General features: G+C 38.4%; 1 long non-coding RNA gene across 1 annotated transcript; it reads right to left on the reverse strand.

Moving 5' to 3' along the window:
- Positions 1 to 1,130: 1,130 nt before the first annotated feature.
- LOC127416124 (uncharacterized) lies at positions 1,131 to 10,051 on the reverse strand. The gene is made up of 3 exons (XR_007893057.1): positions 9,977 to 10,051; positions 7,531 to 7,905; positions 1,131 to 2,291 (listed from the first exon to the last, which is right to left on the reverse strand). It is a non-coding gene; the product is annotated as an uncharacterized LOC127416124 (long non-coding RNA).
- Between the last annotated feature and the right edge of the window lie 311 nt (positions 10,052 to 10,362).

Genomic DNA, 10,362 nt, shown 5'->3' on the forward strand with positions numbered 1-10,362 from the left:
TGGTTTTCGTCTTGGAACTCTGCCATGCAGGCCATTTTTGCCCAGTCTCTTTCTTATGGTGGAGTCATGAACACTGACCTTAACTGAGGCAAGTGAGGCCTGCAGTTCTTTGGATGTTGTTGTGGGGTCTTTTGAGACCTCTTGAATGAGTCGTCGCTGCGCTCTTGGGGTAATTTTGGTCGGCCGGCCACTCCTGGGAAGGTTCACCACTGTTCCATGTTTTCGCCATTTGTGGATAATGGCTCTCACTGTGGTTCTCTGGAGTCCCAAAGCTTTAGAAATGGCTTTATAACCTTTTCCAGACTGATAGATCTCAATTACTTTCTTTCTCATTTGTTCCTGAATTTCTTTGGATCTCGGCATGATGTCTAGCTTTTGAAGATCTTTTGGTCTACTTCACTTTGTCAGGCAGGTCCTATTTAAGTGATTTCTTGATTGAGAACAGGTGTGGCAGTAATCAGGCCTGGGTGTGGCTAGAGAAATTAAACTCAGGTGTGATAAACCACAGTTATGTTTTAACAGGTGGGGCAAACACTTTTTCACACAGGGCCATGTATGTTTGGATTTTGTTTTCCCTTAATAATAACAACCTTCATTTAAAAACTGCATTTTGTGTTTACTTGTGTTATCTTTGACTAATATTTAAACTTGTTTGATGATCTGAAACATTTAAGTGTGACAAACATGGAAAAAATAAGAAATCAGGAAGGGGGCAAACACTTTTTCACACCACTGTATCTGCTGTTTTCCTTCATTAGTGGCAAATTAAACAGAGTAGGTAGATCCAGGTTTGACTGTGGCCTCTTCCATTAATATGAAATTCGCTTTAATTGTGAACTAACAACATTTAGAAGTCAAAGACAGCTGTTTTATCTCCCTGTATCTGTGGATGTATGATGAGCAAAGTGCTCACAGATGTGGCATAATTTTTTTCTCTTGATCTATTTAGTTATGCAGAAATACATTGAAAATACAATTCCAATGCAACAAAATGACCATCCTTTCAGTTTCTAAGTTCAAAGTACTTTTTATTGTTTTTCTGAGTCTTACAGTAAAAATGTGGTAGTGTAACAGTCCAGTCCATCGCTAACAAATGACACTTTTATATTTTTATCTTTTTATGTGACTATGATGATAATTTGCCTCAATTCTGATTCACAGTCTCCACAGTTTTCAATCAAATTACTGTGTAATTTAACAATTTAGTTTACAAAAAACTTCAGGTAAATATGCAGTGTCACTCTTCATTCCAGCCCACGTAAGAATATTGTCAATTCCGTTTATGAGAATATTTTGCCAAAATACGCTCTGTTCACGGCAATCTCCCGTTCATTCCTATGGGAAGTTCTGCAAAGCTTTTCAGAACGAGCTTAGGGGTGCCTAGCTTAGCGAATGGTCAGTTGTGTTGCTTTAGTTCAATTTAGTTCACTTTAATTTAGTAAACTGAACAAGCAGCAGAAATCCTTTTTTTTTTTTTTTTTATCTTATCTGAATGTGAGTTCAGTTTAGTGTTTTAGTTGCTTTAGAAAGTTAAAAGTTAAACGAGAAGTCAGTTTTATATCTCTTTAAAGGCTTAGTTCACCCAAATCTGAAAATTCTGACATAATTTACTTACCCTCATGTTGTTCCAAACAAGTATTACTTTCTTTCCTCCGTGGAACACAACAGGAGATTTTAGTGCAGAATGTTAGGAACTGAGTCACCATTCACTTTCATTGCACCTTAATAAAAATTAATCATGACTGAGGCTTGTCGAAAGAGTTTACATCTTTTTTCTGACTTACAAATCTAGTTCCACATCAAATTAGTCAGATCTACCAGTAACTTGCTTTTTATAAGAGACATTTAGCATATTTTCTTGTTGTCAGAGATGATCTACAGTGCATTGCAACTACACTCTTAGTCCCTTTCTCTCATTTTGATGAAATTAACATACATCCTTTTAAAATTATCTACATCTCTACAGCCCTCCACCCTGCCCCACCCAATCTAACACTATCCTCATCCTTGGGGTCACTGAGATGTCTCGAAATAGCAACAAGTTCTGAATAGGAATAGCATTCAACAACTTAGGATAAAACAATATAAACCTTTCAAGAATGTCGAGTAAACATGCTGGTTCTGTCTCCCTCTGGTAAAAGGGTGTCATCTCTGCCATGTTTAAATGGAAAATTGCAGTCAGGGAGGTGCCACTGTTCACTGTGCTAAGCCTAGAGAATACAGACAGCACTGCAGGATGAGGCTCAGCTCATGTGTGTGAGCGAACAGCTCTTTTCAAAACCAGCTGGAATCTGAGGAAAAGCAGAGGAGGAGAAAGATTTAGGGATTTGGAGTTTTAATGAAGTTTGAAAAGAATGAAAGGCTTGCTACATGTTTGAAATTTACATGTTTCATGTTTTCATGTTTGCTTATATATATATATATCTATATACCTCGGCAGATTCTAACAAATATTTGCACAGTAGCTAGTTGAATTGTAGAGAAGTCATTCTACTAATACAAACATCAACATGTGCATTGAAATGCCACCGTTTCTCACATTTTGAGAGATTTGGCAGTGTGCCTCTTTCCATCTTTCATTTGTTAGTCAGTTTCTCTCACTGCTTTGTAGAGCTTCAAAAGGTCCCGTCGGTTCTAATCTGTGGTCGCCACATATGACTAGGCCTGCATGTTAGGAGGCTGTGTACAATTGCTTGCCAACATCTCAGTAGTATATGCAAATGATGTGAAAAGACATGGCACAACTTTAAAGAAACAACAAATTACAGGTGCTGTAAACTATGTTTTGTAATACCACACATAAAATGTCCCAATTACCAAGCAGATATCATTATATCTTGATAAATACCAATATCGATATTGAACGATATGAAAAAATAAATAAATGCAGTGATAATATTTGTGGCCATATCTCCCAGCCCTAGTCCACAGCATGGTATGCTAGTATGTTGGTGTCCCCACCAGTCTTCGTGTACCAGCAATTTTTACATGACTATCCTGGTTCATGGATGTAGGGTATTTCTACTTGATATCTCTGATCTCCAACCATAAATGCATTCCATTGCCTGATGCTCAGAAGATGATGTATAAGAAAACAAAACTGCAACAATCACATTAGCTAAGTACTGTTGGTGTGCAGAGACATATCCTAGCTACCAAATTCCAGAGGATAAATGATGCTATGCATTGCTAGCATTTGTTCTACAGGCGTAGAATAAAAAAAAAGACAGTAGAATTTACAGTGTTTTACACACCTGTCTCTGCAAGCGTTGGCTAAACAAGATTTATTATAATTTTATGTAGGAACGTTGACTCGTTTATGTTTTTTATTTGCTTAAAAGTGAATATTTATCATAAACTTTGTACATCACCCTGGGTACCTATATGGTTGGAAGTTGGAAGTACGATTTCAAGTGGTGTTCCATTGCACTTGTACTTGAAGATGGTTGACCAGCATGGGCTTTCTGATGAAATTTTTAACCAAGGAAGTCTGCTGGTTAAGCTAATTGGTTTAAGGAACACTCAGTATTTTTTTAGGCTGATAAGATGGAGGTCTTTGTGCTGATACTGACACCTATCTGTGTTTTTGCAGCATCTCAATGCCATTATAGAAATTAGAGGTTTTACCGATATATCGCTGCCGATAATTACTTTTTGGAACTATCGGTTATCAGCAAAAATCAGAGGCGATAGTTGCAGTTAGTTTTTTCTGTTTTTATTATTATTCCCCCATTTCTGGAGTTTGAGGGTTCTACAGTTAGAACTCCTTGGATCTACAGAGTAACAGCGGCTTTTAGCAGTAAAATAAAAGCAATCACTGACCCTGAGTGGAGTTTGTTGTGCCATGTGACTACTACTATTGTAGAATGATGATCTACTGTTGATAAATTACTGTTCATAAAGTATTTATTATCCTATGACAATGTTTACTTTATAATATTTACAGTATATTGTAATAAATTGTAGATGATTTTAAGAGTGCATGTATTCAGGCCCTTATGTTCCTCAGTGTATTGCGGGCTTGTTCATAGCTTAAGGTTTTTCTGGTAATTATTGGGGTTTTGGTTGCATAATAAACTGCATCTGGGATTTTATTAATTTTGGAGTCTTGTTGTGCCTTTTACAATAAGAAAATATATCGAAAATGTTTTACCGTCAATAAATCGATCTGTCGACCAAGTAATTGGTTATCTGCCTTTCCCACTAGCTTGGTTATCGGTATCTTCAAAAGCCACTATCGCTCGACCTTTAATAGAAATACAGTTGAAGTCAGAAGTTTACGTACGTACACCTTAGCCAAATTCAGTTTTTCACAATTCCTGATATTTAATCGTAGAAAACATTCCCTGTCTTAGGTCAGTTAGGATCACTACTTTATTTTAAGAATGTGAAAAAGTCAGAAGTTTACATACACTTTTAGTATTTGGTTATATTGCCTTTAAATTGTTTAACTTGGGTCAAATGTTTTGGGTAGCCTTCAACAAGCTTCTCACAATAAGTTGCTGGAATTTTGGCCCATTCCTCCAGATAGAACTGGTGAAACTGAGTCAGGTTTGTAATCCTCCTTGCTCGCACATGCTTTTTCAGTTTTGCCCACAAATTTTCCATCAGATTGAGGTCAGGGCTTTGTGATGGCCATTTTGCCACAACTTTGGAGGTATGCTTGGGGTCATTGTCCATTTGGAAGACCCATTTGCGACCGAACTTTAACTTCCTGGCTGATGTCTTGAGATGTTTCTTCAATATATCCACATAATTTTCCTTCCTCATGATGCCATCTATTTTGTGAAGTGCACCAGTCCCTCCTGCAGCAAAGCACCCCCACAACATAATGCTGCCACCCCCATGCTTCACGGTTGGGATGGTGTTCTTTGGCTTGCAAGCATCACCCTTTTACCTCCAAACATAAGGATGGTCATTATGGCCAAACAGTTAAATTTTTGTTTCATTAGACCAGAGGACATTTCTCCAAAAAGTAAGATATTTGTCCCCATGTGCACATGCAAACTGTAGTCTGGCTTTTTTATGGTGGTTTTGGAGCAGTGGCTTCTTCCTGGCTGAGCAGCCTTTCAGGTTATGTCGATATGACTTGTTTTACTGTGGATATAGATACTTGTCTTCCTGCATCTTTACAAGGTCATTTGCTGTTGTTCTGGGATTGACTTGCACTTTTCGCACCAAACTACGTTCATCTCTAAGAGACAGAATTTATCTCCTTCCCGAGCGGTATGATGGCCACGTGGTCCCATGGTATTTATACTTGTGTACTATTGTTTGTACAGATGAAAGTGGTACCTTAAGGTGTTTGGAAATTGCTCCCAAGGATGAACCAGACTTGTGGAGGTCCACAAAATGTTTTCTGAGGTCTTGGCTGATTTCTTTAGATTTTCCCATGATGTCAAGCAAAGAGGCACTGAATTTGAAGGTAGGCCTTAAAATACATCCAAAGGTACACCTCCAATTCAGTACACCTCCAATCAGAAGCTAATTGGCTAATTGTCTAAAGGCTTGACATAATTTTCTGGAATTTTCCAAGCTGCTAAAAGGCACAGTTAACTTAGTGTATGTAAACTTCTTAAACGACTTGCCAAAACTACAGTTTGCAAATATTAAATCTGTGGAGTTGTTAAAAATGAGTTTTAATGACTTCAACCTAAGTGTATGTAAACTTCTGACTTCCACTGTACTTTGTTTACAGGCATATTTGTGGTTACATGTTTAATTTATTCCTATAATTCTCAAAATAATCAAAAGTTTCCACTAACATGGGGAGATATCAAGATAAATTGAGTAGTATTCAGCTGGTCATGTGATCTCATCATAGTGGTGCCCATTAGGGTGCACAAACCCCAAGTAGAATAAAACAGCTTTTTCTAGAAGACTGTTATGACAGCAGTCTTCCTCTCATGTGACATCATTTTAAACACACACACACACACACACACACACACACACACACACACACACACACACACACACACACACATATATATATATATATATATATATATATATATATATATATAAAATGCTATTCAGTTCATTGTTTAAAACTTTTTTAATTTGCTAATTGGAAGTGTGCACCTTTAAGTACAACATACAGTAGGATGCTGGTCTTTAAAGCAAGACAAGAAAAGAACAAAAAGAAGAAAAAAAAAATGAAAAGCCTTGAAATTGAAAAGTTGGTCAAATAAACCAACTTTCTGCACCAAAAGTGCAGCACTAAAGCACAGATGGGGACCAGCTCTGGGAAACCCACTGACCTCCAGAGAGAGAGAGGAAGAGAGGTGCAGTTTGAGAATTGAATAGATTGCTTTTTTTTGTTCTTCAATACTTTCATTATTAAATCAGTCGCCTTGCTCAAGGATGCACCTCCATGCTGACTACACTGGGATGTCAATATGAGGAACACTATTGTCTTCATCATCCATTGGACTCACAGTGAACCCAGCGAGGGACTCTGAAATGAGCCACTACTGTGTTAACGTGGAGAGAGAGAGAGAGAGCGATGGAGAGAGAGAGAGAGAGAGAGAGAGAGAGAGAGAGAGAGAGAGAGAGAGAGAGAGAGAGAGAGAGGGGGGGCTTCATTCTCAAATTTTTGCCAGCACTGTGAACCCTGGAGGGATGGAACCTGGCAATTAAACCAGAAACATTGTGAAACTTTTACTGCAACCATAAACTCCAGAGCTGTCTTTAAATTGCTCTCCACTGTCATTCTCTTTTTTCTCAGTCACATTTTTCCTGCACGTGCATCCACATACACTATCGTGTAGCTCTCAAACTGGAGATTTTTTTTTTTTTTTTTTTTCATTTAAGAGCTTTTTAGTGCTTAGAACCTTACATGAATGTGGAGCAGATGTGTTGGGCAGAGAGACAAAAAGAGAGCTAGAGAGACATAGAGAAACCGCCTGCGGGTCGCCCAGCCCCGGGGCAGTGGGGTTCTGTAAGCAAAAACAGCGCTGTTGCTAAGATACAGTCAAAATATAAACAAAGGCACAGCCCTGTGAGTCGAACAAGGGCTGTTTCAGTTGGAGACTCTTCTCAAGTTTGGAAAACAGCATTGTGAGAGGTGATGTGAACGGAGAGAGGGAGGGAAAGGGCCGTGCTCTGTTTGCGGAGAGGAAATCATGTTTTCTGCAGGAGGATGTTCTCAGACTGTAACTGTTTGCAGGTGTTTGCAAAGGAAATACCTCTACAGCTGGGGTTTGTTTTCCAAGATCCTAAACACTGGGCGCAGCTTATGAGAAACCCAGCTGTCAATCAAATCTCCCAGCCAACATAATTGCTTACAAAAATTACCACAGTATTGCCATTGAAATGTACCATGGAAAACCACTGTAATGTGTTTTTTGGACACTTCCATGATGGTAATACCATGGTACTGTTGGTATAGTATGTTCTATTTTGTATGATTTTGGAAATCAAGCAGTACCATTGTATCCCTTTAAAAAAAAAAAAAAAAAAAATTTACATGGCATTACCAAGTTTTTAGTACATATAATGGTCATACCATTGTATTCTTTAAAGTACCTAAGAGTAGAGTTGCAAATTTGAATCCAGGGTGTGCTGAGTGACTCCAGTCAGGCTTCCTAAGCAACCAATTGGCCCGGTTGCTAGGTTGGGTAGAGACACGTTGGGTTAACCTCCTCATGGTCACCATAATGTGGTTCTTGCTTTCGGTGGGGCACGAGGTGAGTTGTGCGTGGATGCCCCGGAGAATAGTGTGAAGCCTCCACACGTGCTAGGTCTCTGCGGTAATGCGCTCAACAAGCCTCGTGATAAGATGCGCGGATTGACGGTCTCAGACGTGGAGGCAACTGAGATTTGTCCTCCGCCATCCGGATTGAGGCGAGTCACTACGCCACCACGAGGACTTAGAGCACATTGGGAATTGGGCATTCCAAACTGGGGAGAAAAGGGGAGAAAATAATAATAATAATAAAGTACCTAAGAGTACTATGTAAATTCAGTGGTATGTGAATATGGTAATCAAACAGTACCATGTTATTCCTTAAAAATGAATAAGGTATAACCATGTTTTTTAGTACTGTAACATGTTTTTTTTTTTTCTATGATGGTAATACCATGGTATTCTTGGAACAATACGTACTATGGTGTATGATTATGATAATCAAACAATACCAAATTATCCCTTACAAAAAATTACCACATGGTTCAATGCTAATACCATGGTATTCTTTGCAATACCGTGCAAATACAATGTTGAATGAATATGGTAATCAAACAGTGCTATAGTACATATCAATGCACCATCGTATAAACATATTTTTCGGACAAGGTACCATGGTAATACCATTGTTGCTAAAAAAAAAAAAAATTGGATTTTTCCTCCTTAATCTGAGCTAAAGAAGCATTATTTATGATTAAAATGTTGTCAGATTTTACTGCTGATTTGTAATTAGTTGATCGTAATGATGACCAACCATTTTAGAGATTTAGGTCTTTCCCCCATTCAAGTAAATAGGAGCTGTACTTGTATGCCTCTTAAATCCATAGAAAATAGTTGCCCGGTTGCATTCCCAAGATGGCCAGCAAGTGGATTGACTTTTACGTTATGTTGTGTCATGAACTCTGTTTGAGATTGATCAGTTGTGTGTGAATGACACTAAACAGATATATGAAAGCTCCTCTCACAGTATGTGTGTGTGCGCGTGTGTGTGGAATGGATGTGTTAAGGCTCAGCCAAGGAATGATGTGTGGAGATTTATGTGGGATTTTCCACTTTGATTTGTTTTTTTTTTGTCAAACCTCTGCTCTTGTGGTTTGACTTTACGCAACAAATCAGAGTCACACGAGAGGTAGAGGACTAAAAGAGAAGAGAATATCTTCAAGAATATCTTCTCATTTTCAGACTAACAAATGAGTTAAGACTCACTTTCTCTTTGAATCTCCGTCTCTCTCCTCTCTGGATGTAATATAACGTTCATAATGGCTAAGTGGTGTTTCATGAAGAGATATGTGTGTTTGTGTGTGTTTGTTTGCATGCAGAAGTATGGAAGTTTAGGTTTATTTGTTAAATGTGGGGTTTTCCCTTCCATTGCTTTTCACAGGCTTAATGACTAAGTCATTTACAACAACCTCTTTCACCAACACACTACGCTATTTAAAAGGGGATTTTTATATAACTCATAATTTTGATTGACTAATTCTCTCTCTATATAATGTTTTGTCAGATTTTGCTCACTTTTGGGGACAATTTAGCATACCGTATCATAAGTGTGGCTGTTGTCTTTGCAGTGTTCCTTTACATTTTCATAAACATAACCTCCTTCTTTATACACACACACACACACACACACACACGCACACAAACACACACAAACTTGTTTTTATATCATTGTGGGGACTCTCCATAGACTTCCATGCATTTTATGGATTTTATACAGATCTAAAGATCATTTCTATCCCATAAACCTACCCCTAAACCTAACCCTCACAGAAAATGTTTGCATTTTTACATTTTCAAAAAAACAAAAAAAAAAAAAACAACAAAAAAAAAAAAACATTGTTTATTATGTATAATAATTCATTTACCTTGTGGGGATCACTGGCTGGGCCAAATGTCCCCACAAGGATAGTAAAACCTGAGATCACCCACCTTGTTGGGACATTTGGTCCTCACCATGTAGGATAAACATGCACACACACACACACACACACACACACACACACACACACACACACACACACACACACACAGACTCAAGCTCACTGAGACATTCCTTTAAGCAAACCAGGAATATAGTCCAATAGAAACAGTCAGTGTTTTAAAATATTTCCCTAATCTGTATGTTGTTTTACTTGTATTTGGCTTCAAAGAAATGGGCTCAAAGCCTTTAGAAACACCTGTGTGTGTGTGTGTGTGTGTGTGTGTGAGAGAGAGAGAGAGAGAGAGCGAGAGAGAGAGAGAGAGAGAGAGAGAGAGAGAGACAGACAGACAGAGAGTTTCACTTACTGTTCTCTCAGGCTTCATATTGCATTATCTCTCTAAGCGTATGTCTACTAAATGTGTTTTCTGGCATGCTATCTCTGTGACTTTCAGGAAATCAGTGAAGTTCCTGTTCTCTCTTTTTCTTTTTCTTTTTTTCTCTCTCTGGGTTTCTGTGAGAGACTGTTTAATTGTTAGTGTAGCCAGCCGGTCTCTTTTTCCAGCTGGTCCAGAATCCAGCGATAAGAGCAGAATATATGACTGCAGCAGTGTTTGCTCAGCCTGGCTGTATGTGCAGGTCAGGGAGAGAGAGAGAGAGAGAGAGAGAGAGAGAGAGATTCATTTGTCTGACTGTGATTTTCACTCAGGCGCACTGAGAAAGAGCCATATGCCTTTAAACAAAACTGACCCTG

This window comes from Myxocyprinus asiaticus, chromosome 25 (genome assembly GCF_019703515.2).
Source record: "Myxocyprinus asiaticus isolate MX2 ecotype Aquarium Trade chromosome 25, UBuf_Myxa_2, whole genome shotgun sequence".
In the NCBI taxonomy this organism is placed as follows: domain Eukaryota; kingdom Metazoa; phylum Chordata; class Actinopteri; order Cypriniformes; family Catostomidae; genus Myxocyprinus; species Myxocyprinus asiaticus.